Genomic DNA, 7840 nt, shown 5'->3' with positions numbered 1-7840 from the left:
GCACTGACGAAAATAGGAAGGGATCGATGTCCGCACACTGATTCACTGCTCCCAGGAAAATTATTTATTTGTTTGAACAACGTTTCGACCCTTGTGGGTCTTCGTCAGGTGATACCTGATCATACCGGATATCCCTTCCTTTTCATTGTACGTATATTTTTGACCAGCACCTGTAGAATTTCTGGAGATGTGCGTGCTTCCTGTCGGATCCTATCACTGACAAAAATAGGGTTAGGGTGTCCAATCTGAAGATGACATAAACCTAATGGCCTCTGACTACAATTGAAAGTGGGTTACCGGTATATAATTTCTGTCCATGAGAGAAAAAACAACACACAACTTTACATTTGTGCTCAGGAAAACGACTGAATTCAAACAATTAGCGTACTTAATTTATTTGCTCCTCTCTTTTGAAAGACAATAAACTCTCTCTCTCTCTCTCTCTCTCTCTCTCTCTGTGTAGAAACATTTCTTCTTCTTTTTTAAATAATACTTTTACCAAACACAATATGGGTTTAAGCGTGAGAAAACAGTGGGTTGTGAGGACAAGTAAAGGAGCTCAATTCGATCTCACTCTTCAAAGGTTGCACTCACAACTACCTGTCCAGCACCCATCAATTGATAAATTGGCCCTTGAAATCAAATCTGTCTCTAGGCGGGACACTGTCTGTGGGCCTGGGAGGGAGAGTTGGCCCCTGGGGTGGAAGGGGTGCATGCCTATTATACAAGCGCCCCCAGGCCATAGAGTAGCACACAACCCTCCCTCTCTATCCTAAACCTCCACTCAGAGGATCAGGTGACCCTCCCACCTTTGAAACTGGGGAAGTGATCAAACATCCTGCCGTTGCTAAGGACACATTTCCCCTGAGTGAAACACGGACCTCCATCTGAAATTGATGAGCTCCAACATTTTAGAGGGAGTTTTTCCTCCTCTCTTCTAATTGGGATCAGCAACAGCACAAGGTTGGAATAAGAATGGTTGGGTTTCATTGAGATATATTTTATTGCTCAGGCCAAGAAAGACATATTTTCTTTCTTTTATTTTGTACACAAATTCCTGTGACACAAAAGACAGGACATGACGCCATTCTTCTGACGTTGATGACACCTGCAGCTAATAGGAGCTAACTTTGTAAATGTCAATGCTTAACATTTACATACTCTTTTCACTCACGTCTAAAGGCCTATCCATAGTTCAGTTTTCGGTGAAGAGGTGACCACCGTTTCGTTAGTAAAAAATCACACCTGTGTGAAGTGAGGGACGCTAATATATTAAAAGTCTAACTGATGTTGATATTATTAGGTGATGTAATGGTGATGTAAAACAAACGGTGACAAAACAAACATTAAATTCTCTTTATTGTTAATGGCAATTAATGTTTGTGTTAGGGACAAGATGACGTAAATTTTCCCTTCATTGTCAATGGCGTTTTAAAAACAAACATTGAACTAAGAACAAACATAAATTTTTCTTCATTGTCAATGGCATTTTTAAAACAAACATTGAACTAAAAACAAACATTATTCCTGTATATAGGAGAGGCTAGCGCCCCTCAAAAACAGAGAGATGTGTTGTGTGAGCGGTGAGCACCAGCATGACGTGATGTTGTAGTTTTCGGTGGTCACCTCTTCAACGAAAACTGGACTATGAATAGGCCTTAAGAGAATTCACTGATGATGGAGACAGACCAAGCTGAGCCTGGAAAAAATTGAACCATTTTGTCTTCTTCTCACAAATAGCATATGGAGAGGAAGTTATAATTATCTGTTCTATCTTGGGACTCGATCCTGGCCCGTCTTTCTCTGTACATCTCTTTATCTCTTGGAGACCACCAGTACCACCACCCTCTCCCACTCCCCAATACCTTTCACCTTCTTGTTCATTGTTCTGCCTCGGCAACTGGGAGACGGGAGGGGGAAATTCCTGTGTAATTAGTTTTGTTTTCCCCCAGAAGTGGCTTGCCAGAGGTTACAAAGCTCTGTGTTCCAAAGACTGGGACATACATCTCTGAGTAACATCAGGTGTCTGTCTGTCTGTCTGTCTGTCTGTCTGTCTGTCTGTCTGTCGTCCGTCCGTCCGTCCGTCCGTCCGTCCGTCCGTCAGTCCGTGTGTGCGTGCGTCTGTAAAATGCATTGCATGCCATGAACAGTTCTCACGTCTTCCAATTGACCATATATGCAGACCGTGGCCATCTTGCCATTAAGTTAATGGCAGGGTGGTAATTAGGTGCAATTGACCACCGACAGCCCATACATCCCAACAGAAAAGTCCTATCTGATTGTATTAAACAACGTCAAACACACATTGCAGCTGTATACGAAAAGCTTGAATTATCTGAAAAGTGTTCAAATCCACTATCCAACATGTTATGAGCTTTTTTTAGTGTGGAAGTGCTCGTTGGATATCACTCAACATCCCTGCGTACCACCTGTTTTGAATTTGCACATAATGCAGGAGGAGATGTTGCTTTACAGAAAAGGAGTGCTTCCAAACTCCAATGGAAACATGCAACAGTCTGCATATAGTCAATACAGTCCACAAGGACCCATTTGTCGTTCACAGACCAATCTTTATGGGTCACGACTCGAGTAAAAATCGAATTGTCTTTTCCTACATTTTCCTCCACAAAAAAAGAAATACAATTATTGTATACATTTTAAAGCAAACCAACAAACAAATCTAAGAAATTCCATAAATACAAATAATAGCCTAATTAAGATCTACAAGACCACAGTGCTGCGAGAAACACCGCACTGTGCACTTGTACAGTAGATCTGCTATTGTCACTAGTTTGGATCCCAGGCAAATGTCTAATCTCTCGTCTCGACCTGTAAAGTTTGGGAACCACTGTCTTACACCATGGAAAGCCCTGCACCCAGAACCACTGCCTTACACCATGGAAAGCCCTGCAGCCCAAGCACCAAACACTTCTCAATCTGGACACCAGATGTCTCCAGTCTATATCAACAGAATTAAACATCCTCTGAATGATGACGGCTCTCACAAACCTGTTAGTCAATTATTTATTACTCTCTCTCAGTGGCATCCCAGTGCTCCAAATGTGTGTGCATGCACAGTGCAGGGGAGGCATACTATATAATAATCCGACGGAGCATTAGTTCGACATGCGTCCGCATCGGACTAGCGCCTGCTCCCGCGCTTGCGGTTATGGTTAGGGTTTGAGGTGGGTTGTCGTTTTTCGGACCAATGACTAGTCTAACTAAAGTACTGCACCAGTGCACCCCAGTGTTAGGGCCTAACAGTGCAATGTCCACTGCAAGTCCAATGTCCACTGGAGTCTGGAACATATAGTGTAGGTGCACAATTAAGGGTAGCCTAAGGACTGAATGTATTGCATGATATGTTTCATCACACCAGCTGTAAGCTTGATGGTCTGGAATAATTATGTAATCTTGAAAGGGAAATCCCATAGTTAGTTCCTGTGTGTTTATCACCCATGACTAATCTTAAAGGGTTATTGCCTAAGTTAGTAAGTCTCCTTGTTTATCATTCTTCACTTCCCCATAACCTTAAATTGTTACATGTGTGTTTGGCACAAGGTTGCCTTGCCAGTTGTCAGACCTCTGGGTCTCAGGTGTGGGCTGTGTGTACGTGCTATGCAGTTTAAAGCTCCTTTAATCCATGCTCAGGTTGTTGGGTCAGTCTGCACTGCGAGAGGGGGATACAATAGTATTATTATGCTTTGGCTGTCATGTTCAATAAATCTGGTTGACCTCTGTTTTGCTGCAGTTGAATGTCTGTAGAATTGAAACAAGATGGCTCACTACCATAAGCTTCTACCATAGCATTATGCTGAACCTTCCTGTGAGAGTGACCTAAACCTAGGATCATTTTTGCTGCCCTCGTGTGGGTGCACGAGGTAATGGTTGTGATGGTCGGTGAAAGTGTTGATGAAATCTATACAAAATAATTCTGTGCAAGACATTCTTTCTGTTGGAAGCATGTAAAAATAAGTTACATTAATAGTGAATAATTAATATAATTAAATAGTTTACAACTTATAGTTAGATTGCAATGGAATATTAGATAGTCTCAGGTCTAGCATTATTACTGATCTACTCAACTTATTTTAGCTTTGGATTCCCATGAACTGTGAATTGATTGTGTAGCATAACAAATCCTGTTTTGATGCCTATGTACATATTCTCAGGGGAGAAGTGAAGGTTTGCCCGACCGACAGCTCATTAGCAGAATGAGAGTAAATTAATCCTCCCAGGACCTTTCTGATGTGATGCCAACAACAACAGATGCACATACTGGCTGCTGGAAGAAATACATCTAAATAATCAGTTACTTAAGATTCCTTTTTTTGTGAAATAACAGCATGGTGCCATGAGAACTTATAAAGGCCTGCTGTGTGTGTGCACAAAAATGAAAGTAAAATTAATAATTAACGCACTCAAAGAAATCATTTTTATCATTTTATTTGGCTATCGATAGGGTTCAATTTGTAAAATGAACAGGGGATATGACATTTTCTTAACCATGCATTATACATTTTCATATTACCAATAGTCATACGCCTTATTTCTAGGTGTGCAAACGTTTTCTTCTACACATTACCAATAGTGAAATCAGAAATCAAAAGCACAGGCATGGATTCTCCGCTCAACGTTACTCAATGTCTGAATGTTTAATAGCAGAGAGAGAAAAAAAGTTATATCAGAATAGATTATGAGTTGGTATACCCTATAAAGTGTGGCTGCACAATAATAAGCACTAGATAGCCTATAGAAGAAGATGATTGGAGCATGCCTTTCATGTTGCATAGAACCATATTGAATGTAGCAAGGAGAAGAAACTGAAGAGTACAAAGTATCTTGTCAATTCTTTGTGCAGCCTAATGGTCAGATCAGTCAATAAATCAATAACTTTGAAGTGCATCACAAATGGCGCATGTTGTTTTGAACATGTCCATGTGTCTTCTAAACCAGGATCATTCACATTATCCATTACCTTCACAATAAAGGCTATGCTTTATATCATGAGCAGTGCACTCACACTTGGATGAGTGGATGAAGAGCCTTATTTAACCACATTACATTATGTGGAAATTGTTAAGGTCCGGCTCTCAGACCATAACAAAGAAGGGAAACAAGCATGGGATAAATGCAATTTATTATAGAATAATTAAGTGTAAAGTAGAACGAACACATGTTTCCAACAAAAACTTGTCGGGGAAACTAAACTGCCACCACAAACTGAGAACTGATAGTCAAACAAACAATATGCCCTGTGTGGCCCAGGTGGCTCTTTTATAGTGATTTGAGGCACTGGCCAGCTGCCTGCAATCCTTGATTGCCACCACTCTCCAACCAGGTCCCATCACACTGAAAGACATATTAGTAAAGCACACACAAACCCTGACATAGGCCCTGGGGCCTATGTCCCCAGGGCCTCTCCCCCTTCAAGACAGGGTCCCAACAGGAACACTGGACAAAATTACTGCAGTTTACCGATTACTGAAAGTATACTTTTAAACATACCATTACCAATATAGTCATAGACCTACTTTCAAATTAAGAACCACACCTCCCTCAGTCTAGCCCCTGCTCACATCTATATTAAGCCGTAGCCCACACCCCTCTCAGCAACAGGTACCTTTGAAGCAGTTTAAGACAGTGGTGAAAACAGCAAAAAATTAAATCATGAACAAGAACTAGTCATGGCTTTGGTCAAGGCAAATGTAAACTTTATCTAGACCTCCAATTTTGACTGTGAGTGTTACTAACACATACATGAGTTTTCCTTCTCTTTACGAAATAGTTACTACGGCACTGAAATTTGGTTTGCACCAGTTGTGCTGGTTGATCAGGCCAAACACGTAAGATTTGCACCAGAACAGTTAGACAAATACATCCCACCAGCAGGATCAGTTTCTCTATCGCTCGTAACCGAATAAGAGTCAACATTGACTCTATGAGTCAACATGAAATCATCTGCCAGTGCAGCAGCCTCTGATACAGTCTTTACCTTTTTCTCACTTATGTACATTGCCACAGGCTCTGGAACAGAGTTGAATTGTTCCAACACCAACCAGTTGCACAAGTCATGAAAGTAATTTACCTCATGATGCTGCACACCAACGGTTAAAATGAGTCCCGAGATCACGGGCAAATTCCATGTACTGTAGGACTTGTTACCCCTAGTCCAGGTTCTAAATCTCTGGCGGTATTCCTCGGGTACACGTTCATATATCTTCAGTACTGCAGCCTTAACTTTTCCATAGTCAGTACTGTCTTCTGCAGACATTGAGGCAAATGCCTCCTGCGCACGTCCAGTTAAGACACATTGTAGAAGGACAGTGCAATCTGAGTTGTCCCAGCCTCTCGCATCAGCAACGCGCTCAAACAAGGTGAAAAACACCTCAACCTCCTGCTCATCAAACTTGGGAACCAGACGTAGGCTATTTACAATGTCAGTAGGCCCAGTTTGACCCACAGCAGACTCTTGCCTCTTTGTGACCTCACTCAATTTGCCTAGCTTAATTAGAGCGAGTCTCTCATTCTCCATGTCCAGTTTAGCCATTTCAGTTCTGTGTCTCAACCTCTCCGCATCCTTTTCCTTTAACTGTATTTGAACGGTCAAGTCTTTTTCCTTTAACTGCAACTGTAAAGTCAGCAATTCTTTCTGCTGCTCAAATGTTAAACCAACAGAGGCTGAACCCTCAACCTGATTAGCAGCAGCAGTGGACTAAGGTGCAGTCAAAACATCCATATCATATAGACATGACTTAACAATAGCTTTTATATTAGTTTTTAGTCTTTGATCACCCACATCAATGTTATAATGTTCAGCCATTTTTATCAGCTGATCTTTATTGAAGGTATTTAACACTTCCTCTGACGGAGCATCCAAAAATGCCTTAACCTCTGCCATGACATGACAAAAAAACACAAAAAACCCAGGAACCAGGACAGAGTATTGGCCATCCAAATGGATTCTCAAGACAGTAAGGGCCGATTCATACTCCTATTTTAGAGCCGAATAAAAGTCGGTTCGGCTCTGTAGAGCCTACAATTTGACGTCATTTGAGGTTCGGGGGGGCGGGCACCGTCCTAAAGTCGGCTCTTCGGTGCTACTGAAAATTTCTGACGAGCCGAAATCATTTCGGCACTGCAGCGCCGAAACAGCGGTAAAATAGGAGTATGAATCGGCCCTAAATTGAGCCTCCCCTCTTACCTGCCTATAAAAACTTCCCTTACACTGCACACTAGTCTTCAAGGGATACTTGGGCAGGTATTGATGCACTGTAAACACTAGCGTGGAAAAGGCGACCAGCAAGCTGGCAACCCCCCAAGACTAGAGATGTGCCCCCGAGCATATAGCTCTAACCACTTTCTCCCCACACTACTTTTTAAAATGCTCACGAGTCCCAAGGGGAATCGCGCTTTACCTATAGGGTTAGCTCAAAATACTACTAGAGATTAACAAAGGCCAATACTTACCTCCAACCAGGTCCCATCACACTGAAAGACATTACTATTAGTAAAGCACACACAAACCCTGACATAGGCCCTGGGGCTGTCACAAAATAAATACAATAAAATAAATCAAATATTTGCACAATTTCGAACAAAGGATTACTTATTCTCACAGTGCAAGGCACTGATAGATTTGTTACTTTTGCTGTTTGTCAGATGATATTCTTTTCATAGTCTATGGATTATATAGGCCTATACACTACAGTTTAAGTGGTTAATTATTCTGTTACAATGCAAGGAAATCCATAGCAATCCATGTGTGCACCAATAGAAAGTCCCTTGTCATCCATTCCTCACAAATGAAAAAGGTTGGCTTTTGATTCCCTCAGCCAGG

This window comes from Protomyctophum parallelum, assembly GCF_964188405.1.
Source record: "Protomyctophum parallelum genome assembly, chromosome: 8".
Classification (NCBI taxonomy): Eukaryota; Metazoa; Chordata; class Actinopteri; order Myctophiformes; family Myctophidae; genus Protomyctophum; species Protomyctophum parallelum.
The sequence above is the reverse complement of the archived record's forward strand: the minus strand, read 5'-3'. Positions refer to the sequence as shown.